This window comes from Desmodus rotundus, chromosome X, assembly GCF_022682495.2.
Source record: "Desmodus rotundus isolate HL8 chromosome X, HLdesRot8A.1, whole genome shotgun sequence".
NCBI lineage: Eukaryota > Metazoa > Chordata > Mammalia > Chiroptera > Phyllostomidae > Desmodus > Desmodus rotundus.
The window spans coordinates 14,669,435-14,679,243 of NC_071400.1; the positions used below are offsets into that span (position 1 = coordinate 14,669,435).

The 9,809-nt window shown below is 39.6% G+C and overlaps 1 pseudogene; it reads left to right on the forward strand.

The window, feature by feature from the left end:
* Positions 1–9,029: 9,029 nt before the first annotated feature.
* Positions 9,030–9,446, forward strand: LOC112300073 (ubiquitin-ribosomal protein eL40 fusion protein-like; annotated as a pseudogene).
* Positions 9,447–9,809: the final 363 nt, after the last annotated feature.

The window sequence follows — 9,809 nt, forward strand, 5'->3', positions numbered from 1 at the left end:
TTGATTCCCAGTCAGGGCACATGCCTGAGTTGCAGGCCAGGTCACCAGTACAGGGAGTGTGAAAGGCAACCACACATTGATGTTTCTTTCCCTCTCTTTCTCCTTTCCTTCCCCCCTCTCTAAAAAAAATAATTAAAAAAATAAAAAATAAAATAAAAAATTATGAGTACATTGTATGATATAAATATTGTTTCATGAAACTTGTTTCAAGTGTTTGTGTGTGTGCATGTATATTATACACACATATACAGACACATAAGCACACACGCACACATGAAAATATGCACACACGTATATGTGTAAACACATACACATCACACAAATATAAAACACATTCACATGCATACACACATGCACAAACACACACATAAAGATATACACATATATACGTGCACACACACATACATATATGCAGATTCATATCTATACATATACAAATACACATCTACCAATACAAACATTCAATGCACTGATACATATAAACATACTCATACCATATGCACATAAACCCATATACACAATACATATAGGCAGCTAGGGACTACATATTTCAGTATTGATTATACAGGGGTAGGGAAAACAAAGTTTATAGTTGTAACTACACAAAGCACAGAGTTTATTCTTGTATTATTATTTATTAATTATTGTATTATTTATTTGTGTTACAACTGTAAACCTACTTTTGCCCACCACCCCCATAGTTTGATGGGGTCGTGTGACTAGTTCTCACCAATTGCTTATGGATGAAGAAATTTGTATTACTTCCAGGCAAGTCATGCACATTTTCTTCAACCCCTTTTCCCTTTTTACTGACCAGATGCAGAGGAGCATAGTGATCTGGGGAGCCATGTGTTGAAGGTAGAAGGAGCCTGGGTCTCTGAGTCACTGCTTAGGAGAGAGCTGTCTGCATAATAGGAGCAGCCATTTAGACTTATGAGTGAGAAGTAAAGTTCTATTATATTTGAGCCTATCATATATGAGTCTGTTTTTTGAGTTACCCTACTCTAACTAATACAAGTGCCTTATGTTAGTTGCATCTCTCTGGATTTATAATTAAGATAGAACATTTCCTGAGTTTGGTCATTCTCTTAGTGTGTTTGGGATGCTATAACAAAAAATATCATAGACTGGGTAGCTTATAAGAAACAAATTTATTTCTTACAGTTCTGTATGCTGGGAAGTCCAAGACTGAGGCTCTGGCAGATTCAGTGTCTGGTGAGGGCCTGCTTCCAGGTTCATAGACAGCTGTCTTCTCACTGCATCCTCACATGGCAGAAGGAGTGAAGGAGATCTCTGGGGTCTCTTTTATAAGGGCAATGATGCCATTCATGAGGGCTCCACCGTCATTACCCAATCACCTTCCAGAGGTCCTGCCTAACACCATCACATTGGGTGTTAGGATTTTGACATATGAAATTTGAGGGGTCACAAAGAGTCACTCTAAGGTAGTCATGGATTCAAAGTACTATGGGGCTATCTAGAACCCTTTCTACTGATTTTGGCCATTAGTACTTGTGTTCTACAAGTAGGCTGAAGATTTTTAATAAAGGAAAAAAGCAGCTAAATTGCTGTTCACCTTCAGATACTTTAATTGGTGCCAAACATATAAAGATTATTTATTTTGTTTAATAAACTGATACAAAGCACTTATTCTGCCTGGCACTATTATAATTGCTTTAAAAATATTAACTTACTCAATTTTCTCAACAATTCTATGAGGTAAGCTCTATTACTGCCTCAACTTTACATATGAGGAAACTGAGGTGTGGAGACATTAAATCATTTGCCCAAGGTCACACAGCTAATAAGTAGCAGAGTTGGGGAGGAAAACCCAGGCATTCTGGCTCCAGAGCTTATGCTTTTATCTACAATACCAGATTGCTTCCCATTGAGGGATGAACTTTTTTTTTTTTCCTGCTCTACTCTTGGTGGAGAGCATATCTGATACCTTCCCTCAATCTTAAAAGAGCTAGTGCATTTTCAAGGAGTGTTCGGGTCCATGGTTTTGTTTGGGGCAGAAGACAGCCTCCAATCTCTGGACTCTTCCTGAATTAGAAAGTAGATGACTGCCACTTACCGCCCCCACCTTACCTTTTTGAGTGTCCCTTGGAGGTTGCACGTGTGCACGTTGAGGAAGACAGCCAGCCCCATTGAGCTGCTTTGCTTGTGAGAATTAATAGGATCACAGCACACAGTAGTGTGATTGCAAATAGAAATACTGCTCTGCACAAACAAATCTGTTTCTTGCTTCATGCCAAGAACTACAGCCGGTAAACTCTCATTCAAATTGGCCTTGGTGCATGGAGTGTTGTTTTTTCTGTAATAAATCCTTGGCCTTGGCCAGAGTTTATTAGTCCATGATCCCGGTTAGTAAGTGTTCAGTAGGGCAGAATTGGCCCATGGCTCTGAGTTGTCAGGGGTCTGCCTTGTCTTTGAGTGAGAGAGGTAAAAACATCCCAGCACAAGCAATCATCTCTTGTCTTTACTAAAACTGATTGTGTTTAGGTCATTAATTCTCACACTCCCCTTTTCGTACTCTCCACTTAGAAGTTCCAATGGGAGTTTTACAACTCTTTATTACTTTTTATTGCTAGAGCTAACCTTATCCCTACCTCCACTAACCCATTATTGAGACACCCCCTCAACCCTGTTTTGGTCTCTGTCCCTTCTTTATTTTTATTTTTTTTATTGTTGTTCAATTACAGTTGTCTGCATTTTCTCCCCACCCCTCCACCCAAACCCCAGACAAACCCACCTCCCTCCCCTGCCTCCACCCTCCCCCTTGGTTTTGTCCATGTGTCCTTTATAGTAGTTCCTATAAACCCCTCTCCCTACTATCCCCTCCCCACTCCCCTCTGGCTATTGTTAGATTGCTCTTAACTTCAATGTCTCTGGTTATATTTTGTTTGCTTTTTTTTTTTTGTTCATTACGTTCCAGTTAAAGGTGAGATCATATGTCCCTTCTTTAAAAATCTTCAAGAATATGATATTTCTAAATGTTTATATTTCAAGAAAAAAATAATAAGAACTGAGAGTATCAGAGCTGAAAGGGCTCTTAGAGATGATTTTCTACCCTAACCCCTTCATTTTATAACTAAGGATACTGAAGCCAGGGGGAGGACGATTCACTGCAAGGGTGTATGCCTGGAAGTGGAAGTGAGCAAGAGGGCTTCAGAGGTTTGACCCATGTCCCTAAGTCAGGGCTACTGCACTGAGAAGCCATAGCTGCCTGGGGAAAATTGTGCCTTGGTATTGGCCTTAGAAGCAGTGCACTTAGCAGAGCCTGGACTACAGTTTAAGGGGCTACGTGATTTAGTGAGAAAAGGTTGCAACCCAAGGCTAAAAAGTAGAAATAAATAATAGATGTCAAACATCAGGTCCTCTAATCTAATCAGATGTTATGCTGTTTGCTTACATGCTCAATTTTTGACACAAATAAGGGTTAACTGTCACACTGATATTATCTCATTTGAGTGTCACTGTAATATTCCAAGGTTGGTTTTATCTTGTTTTACAGATCAGCAAACTGAGGACCAGAACTAATAACTAACTTGCCAAGGGTAACGGCAAGTAGTTGCAGACCCAAGGTTCATACCTAGCTCTGTCTTGCTTCACGGTCCACATGTTAAACCCTGAGCCAAAAGGGGACTGCTTCACCACAATATGAGACTCTCAGAGGCTCTCGTCTCAGAACTATGATGAGATTGGGGCCTTCTGAGAGCAATTTGCCCATTTCCTTTGGGATAATCAGTAGCAGTATCTAAGAACCATGCCCTGACCGGCAACCAGGCCTTACAATGGACTCCAGGGATAGCAGGAGCTTGGTTTTCACAGCCCATTGTCCCTTAGTAACTCATCATTTCCCCAGGTGACCAGCTGGCAAGTGGCCCACTGAAGTTGCTCTACAAATGATCTGTACGATAAACTTCACAAAAACCTACTGGGAAGTTAATGGTTTTGGTTTCTGAAGAATTATGGCATTTCAGAAGAGAAGCAGTTTATTGTGCTTTCATTTTATTCCAGAGAAAGAGGGCTCATTAATAGTGAAATCTGTAGCATGCTTTGAGTATGGGCAGGTGAGTGAGAGGAAGAGAAGAGCAGAGTTCTCGTCACTGGTATGAGACCTCACCTGTGTAAAGCTGTGATTCCTGTCAATACCATCTAGGTCTCACTCCCATCATTCCTTTACGATAGTGTAGTGAAGAAGAGAAAGGCCAAAACATGTTTGTCTCCTCTGAGCATGTCCTTGAATGAAGTCATGTGTCCTGGCACTTGGAAAACTTGGCAAAATCTAGTGATAATAGCCAATATTTATCTAGCACACAGTATATGTTATATGATGTTTTAAGTGCTTTATGTACCCATTGATTCACTCAATATTCACAGAAACCTTAAGTGCTAGATTCTTTTCAATTATTGTCATCACCATTTTACAGATTTAGAAACTGAGGTACAGAAAAGTATTATAACTTGCTCAAGAATGAATAGCTAGGAGATGACCATGTCAGCTTTGTAAACCGAGGCAGTATGACTCTATACTGTGTGTACATGATCATCACACCATTCTACCTCATGAAGAGCAATAGTGGCTAAAATGTTATTCTGCATATCCTTTGAGGACAGGCTGCTACTGTTCTGACTTGAACTTGACTGCAGTACTTGCCAGGCCATTGACAAAGACTGCAGTGTGATGCACTGACCTTTATGCTGTATGTATGATTGTTTGCTTGTCTGCCATCCCTATTCTGTATGGCTCATGTCAGGGCTACCAAGAGCAAGAATGGTCAACATCCAGCAAATAAAAAATTCCAGATTTATCTCTTTTCTCCTGTAAAACTGGAATTTGAGCCCTTTTTCCTAGTCAACTGATTCCATTCTTGTTCATTCTTTTGTGGACGAAATCAGTCTTTTGTTCAAATGAGTAAAGATAGTGCCATCACTCACCTTGCTATGTCTTCTCCCTGGAGAAAAGTGAGGAGGCATACTTATCAGTAGTGCAGTCAAATAATCTCTGAATTGGACTCATTCCAAATAATTTTAACTATAAAAGTATATAGTCTGCAGGTGGAGATTGGAATTCTAAGCATTTTTGAAATTTCTGGTAATTGCAAAAAAATTTTTCAAGCCTAATCTCAAAAATGTCATAGTCCTGAAGCCCACTATTTCACTAAAAAAAAAAAAGTAGCAAGTGGCAAGGGAAATTTGATATTTGGTGCCCTACATTCAGAAAAACACAAGTGGTTTTAAATATTACAAATATGTTGTTTTTAGAAGCCTGAAACTTTTACTCAGTTTAGAAGGCTGATCAAAATGAAATGAAATAAATAAATAGTGAGGGTTTCTGCTCCAATTAGGTCTGTCTCAGTTTCCATGACATCCAATCTGTTAGCACCCATATTCTCATCAGTATCTGTGCTTAGCTTTTAGGATGGTAATGCTTGCTTTGAGGTTTATAGACCATATCATAGTTCAAAGGATTCCATTATACTCATGGAAAGAGAATTTATGGATGCCAGTAGGTGATGCTATATTTGATTCCTGGCATCAGTGTTTGGTCCTATCCTTCACATGTCCCTGTGGGTAACTGGGATTTCATAGAATTACAGATAATATATTTATGGTAAAATCTTGGTCTCTAACTACATTGTTTTTACAGCAGCCACTTCAGATGACATTCTTAGGCTGACCCTAATAAAAGGGTACCCCAGGGAAATCATTCCATTGCAGACAATGTGGAAACAACCAGGGTTTGAACAATGTGTAAATCTTCATTTTGCACTTCAAGAAATTGAACCACAAGGTTCAAGAGAAATTTTTCATGTATTAGTAGGTCCACACTAAATTTATTTCCTCAAGCAAACAGATCAACAGACAATTATAAAGTAAAATATTTGCAGGCCTTCCTTAGAATGGGAAGAAAATATGATTAAACTGATACATGCAATTTCCAAGGAAAGACAAGTGTAAATTTATTTGTTAAAATACATATAACTGTGTGAAATAAGAGTGTATAATAAATGTAGCAGGTGGAATGGACTTTGTTCTTTTCTGTACATATCACTTAAAAATAATATTCCATTTAGAAAATACATATGCAAGCCCCACATTTTATAATCACCCTGACTCTCAAAGTTCATGCATAGGGCTTTTATATCAGGTGACATTTTTCTTCAACCTTATGTCTTCCATTTCTTTTTTAAGTTTTCTGTTTTTCAATCAGATTGCAACTGGAGCCACATCTTTGGGAAGATCAGTTTAGAACAGTCCTTACCTTTAGTTTCTTTGTTTTCAAAAGGAAAAGACTTCATTAGAACCCAGGCTCTTAATCTAGGTTTCATGGATGGGATTCATGGGGTCTCTAAGCCCCAGGAAACTGTATGCAAAATTTGGCACATGTGTGTAAATACTTATGTACAGTGTCTGAGGAAAGAACCTGTGGCTTTTATCAGACTCTGAGGTGTTCATGTAACCCCAGAAAATTAAGAATTTCTGAGTAAGATGCTTTCTGAGTTCCTTTGTAACCCTGAAGTTCAAAGAGATTTACTAAGCAGATTTATTACTACTCTTCCTTAGTTGAGGGGAGGGTGATAGGAAATTCAACAGGTAGCCCAGTGAAAGCTATATAATATTTGCCATAGTCAAGCATAATTGAAAATCTAACTATGTAATGAGATAACTTAATACATGATTTTTAAATTGGAGACAGAGAAGTAATAAGGACTAATAACTTCAAACCCCCAATAATTTTGTCACATTAGTAACAATAAAAGATTTCTTCAGACCCACTTATTTTCAGTATTGCTTTTTACTGTACTAACTCCCTACTTCTCATTCTTTTCACATATCCACGATATCCCATGCACTTTCAGAATAAGCTACCCAAATACAGCATGAACATGTGAAGGAGGCAAGATGGGAATGAAGCTGACTATGATTGCAACTAGGTCAAATCTATTAATATGTGATATTTATGTCTCTGCATAGTTGAAGCTGCAAATCCTTTTGTATAACATTTCCTCTTTGATTGAAAAATTTTTGTTCAAAATACTTCAAAACCATCATTTCAATTTTTATCATCCCTGAAAGTTTCATTTTAAAAGAAGCACAATGTTATCATGCTGAAATGGATGTCATTGTATTACATCACTTTGCATGGTGTGAAATTTTCTCCTTAGAGTTAATTTCACTGCTCCATATCAGAAATGTGCCTGTGAACTTGGTGAGGGGTAGTTAGAGGACAAAACTAATGCTGACAAAGTCACGGGTTCAGTCTCCATAAGTGTCTTAACTTAGTTATGTTCCATGGGTATAGACTGTAGCCCAACTCTGGCCAAAATACTCTTGGGGTCAATAGAATCCAGGAAAGAAAGGCATGACAGTGTACAAGTAAACCCATCCTCCATGACTGAAGAGATAGCTCAAAAAACATATTTCAGAATCTTCCAATGTTAGTTTTGGAAAGAACCTCAGAGCTCTTCTCTTTTTCATTCTCATCTGATGTGCAGTAATTTTGTCAGGGTTATCCACTCTACTCTTGAATACCTCCAGTGACAAGGAACTCATTTCTTTACAGTGCCATCCATTGAATCTTAGAACAGTTCTGATAGTTTTTTATTTGAATTACTACTGCCTGCCATTCTGTAAACTGGTTCTAGACCTTCTCTATGGTATCAGCAGAATGAGAGTCCTTTACAAGGCAATCCTTTATAAGTTGGAAAACAGCAAAAGGGTTAGGTAAGGACTTCTGGCTTTACCTCTACAGTGCCATACTTATTGGCTTATATCAGCAGAGAGAGCCCTTGCTTAGAGAAGCAAGTATTTAAGCAGAGATTTTTTAAAATTACTTTATTGTTGTTCAATTACAGTTGTCTGCATTTTCCCCCACCACTCCCCGCCCCTACCCCAGCCAAACGCACCTCCCTCCCTTGCTTCCACCCTCCCCTTTGGTTTTGTCCATGTGTCCTTTATGGTAGTTCCTGAAAACCCTTCTCCCCACTGTCCCTTCCCCCCTCCCCTCTGGCTATTGTTAGATTGTTCTTAATTTCAATGTCTCTGGTTATATTTTGTTTGCTTTTTTCTTTTGTTGGTTAGGTAGAGATTTTGATACCTTCATATAAAGCACTCAGGTAAAGCACTTGGGAAAGAAACCTTAATTCCCTTCTAGTTCTTGACAACTGTTTTACATATAACACACAGCTGGATGATATACAAAGGACCACTAAGGAGCTATCTGTCAACCCTCAGCCTGCAAACAACATGGCAATGGGCACTGCCTTCAGGCTGGAGATTTGGGACGTTAATGGGTGGCTCACACCAGTCTGTCATTGCTTTTCCAGAGGGCCTACTGGGGAGATCTTTGAATGAGAAGATTGACTTTTAGTTCCCACAGAAAACATGTACTCATTCATCCATTCAAAAAGTATTTATTGAAGACCTTTTATGCCCTGGATGTTAAGGATACAATGATGAGCAATACAAACAAGGCCAACTGGGGAATATGGACATTAAACAAATAATCACACAAGTAATGTATAATTCCAAGTCATGATTACTGATCAAAAAGAAAATTGCAAATTATTTTCAGAGCATGTAACAGGTCTGATTTGGTTGAGGGTTTCAAGGAAGGCTTGCTTGACATCTGAGCTAATATATAATGGGTGAATAGGAATTAACAGTAAGGTGTATATAGGAGGGGGAAGCATTCTAGCCAGAGGCAACAGAATATGGAAAGGCCCCATAGGAGAGAGGTGTAGGAAGAAGAATTGAATATTCAAGGAACTGAGAGAGGGCCACTATAAGTGAAATTCAGAGATAAGGATTGTTGCATACAAGATGAGGCTGGAGAGGTCATAGGAGCAAGTGCATGAAGGATCCAGCAGTCTATGCATAAGACACATGCAACTTTACTTTGTGCCTTTCCCCTGTCCTTTTCAGCCAATGCCATGATCACCACCCCCATACAGTTCTTGTATTATTCTTGTCTCCAGTGATAAAGACTAACTAACTTCAAGAAAACAGAGTCAGGTCCTCTTTCTTCTCAATGAGGTGGCAGAGCAGCCTCCCCAGCAGGTGCAGGCATGCATATCCTTGTGAAGACCCTGACTGGCAAGACCCTCAACCCTGAGGTTGAGCACAGTGGCACCAATGAGGTAATCAAAGCTAAAGACAAGGAGGGCTTGCCGCCTGATCAGCAGGATCTTATTTTGGGAGCAAACAGCTGGAAGATGGCTGTAGTCTCTTAGACTACAACATTCAGAAGAGTCCACCCTGAACTTGGTGCTTTGCCTATGGGCTGGCATCACTGAGCCCTCCCCCAGCCAGCTCACCCAGAAGTACCATTGCGACAAGATGATATGCCCCAAGTGTTATGCCTGCACCCCTGCACTGTCAACTGCCACAAGGAGTGTGGCCACACCAACAACCTGCACCCCAAGAAGGTTAAATAAGCCCCCTTCATCACCTCCTTGGGCCTATGGAGTGGCTTTCTGCCTAATCCTTGTGACCCTGGGACCTCAATAAAGTTTCCCTTCATTGACTGGAGCAGTAAAAAACAAAGAAAAGAAAAGAAAAGAAAACACAATCACTTTGGATGGTCTATGGGAGGAGGTAGAGCTATGCAAGTCTCATAAGTAATTGCAAGAGTATGTGATAACTCTACAGGAAGAACTCTATGCTTATAATAAGCCTCTATGGTCCTAACTTCCCCTTCCCTTGGTTAAATACCTCTCCATCTTGGCATGCCAGACAAAGTGTGCATGTGATTTACCACATCTGCTCACAGTAGGTTGCAACCCTACCCTCCTACCCCC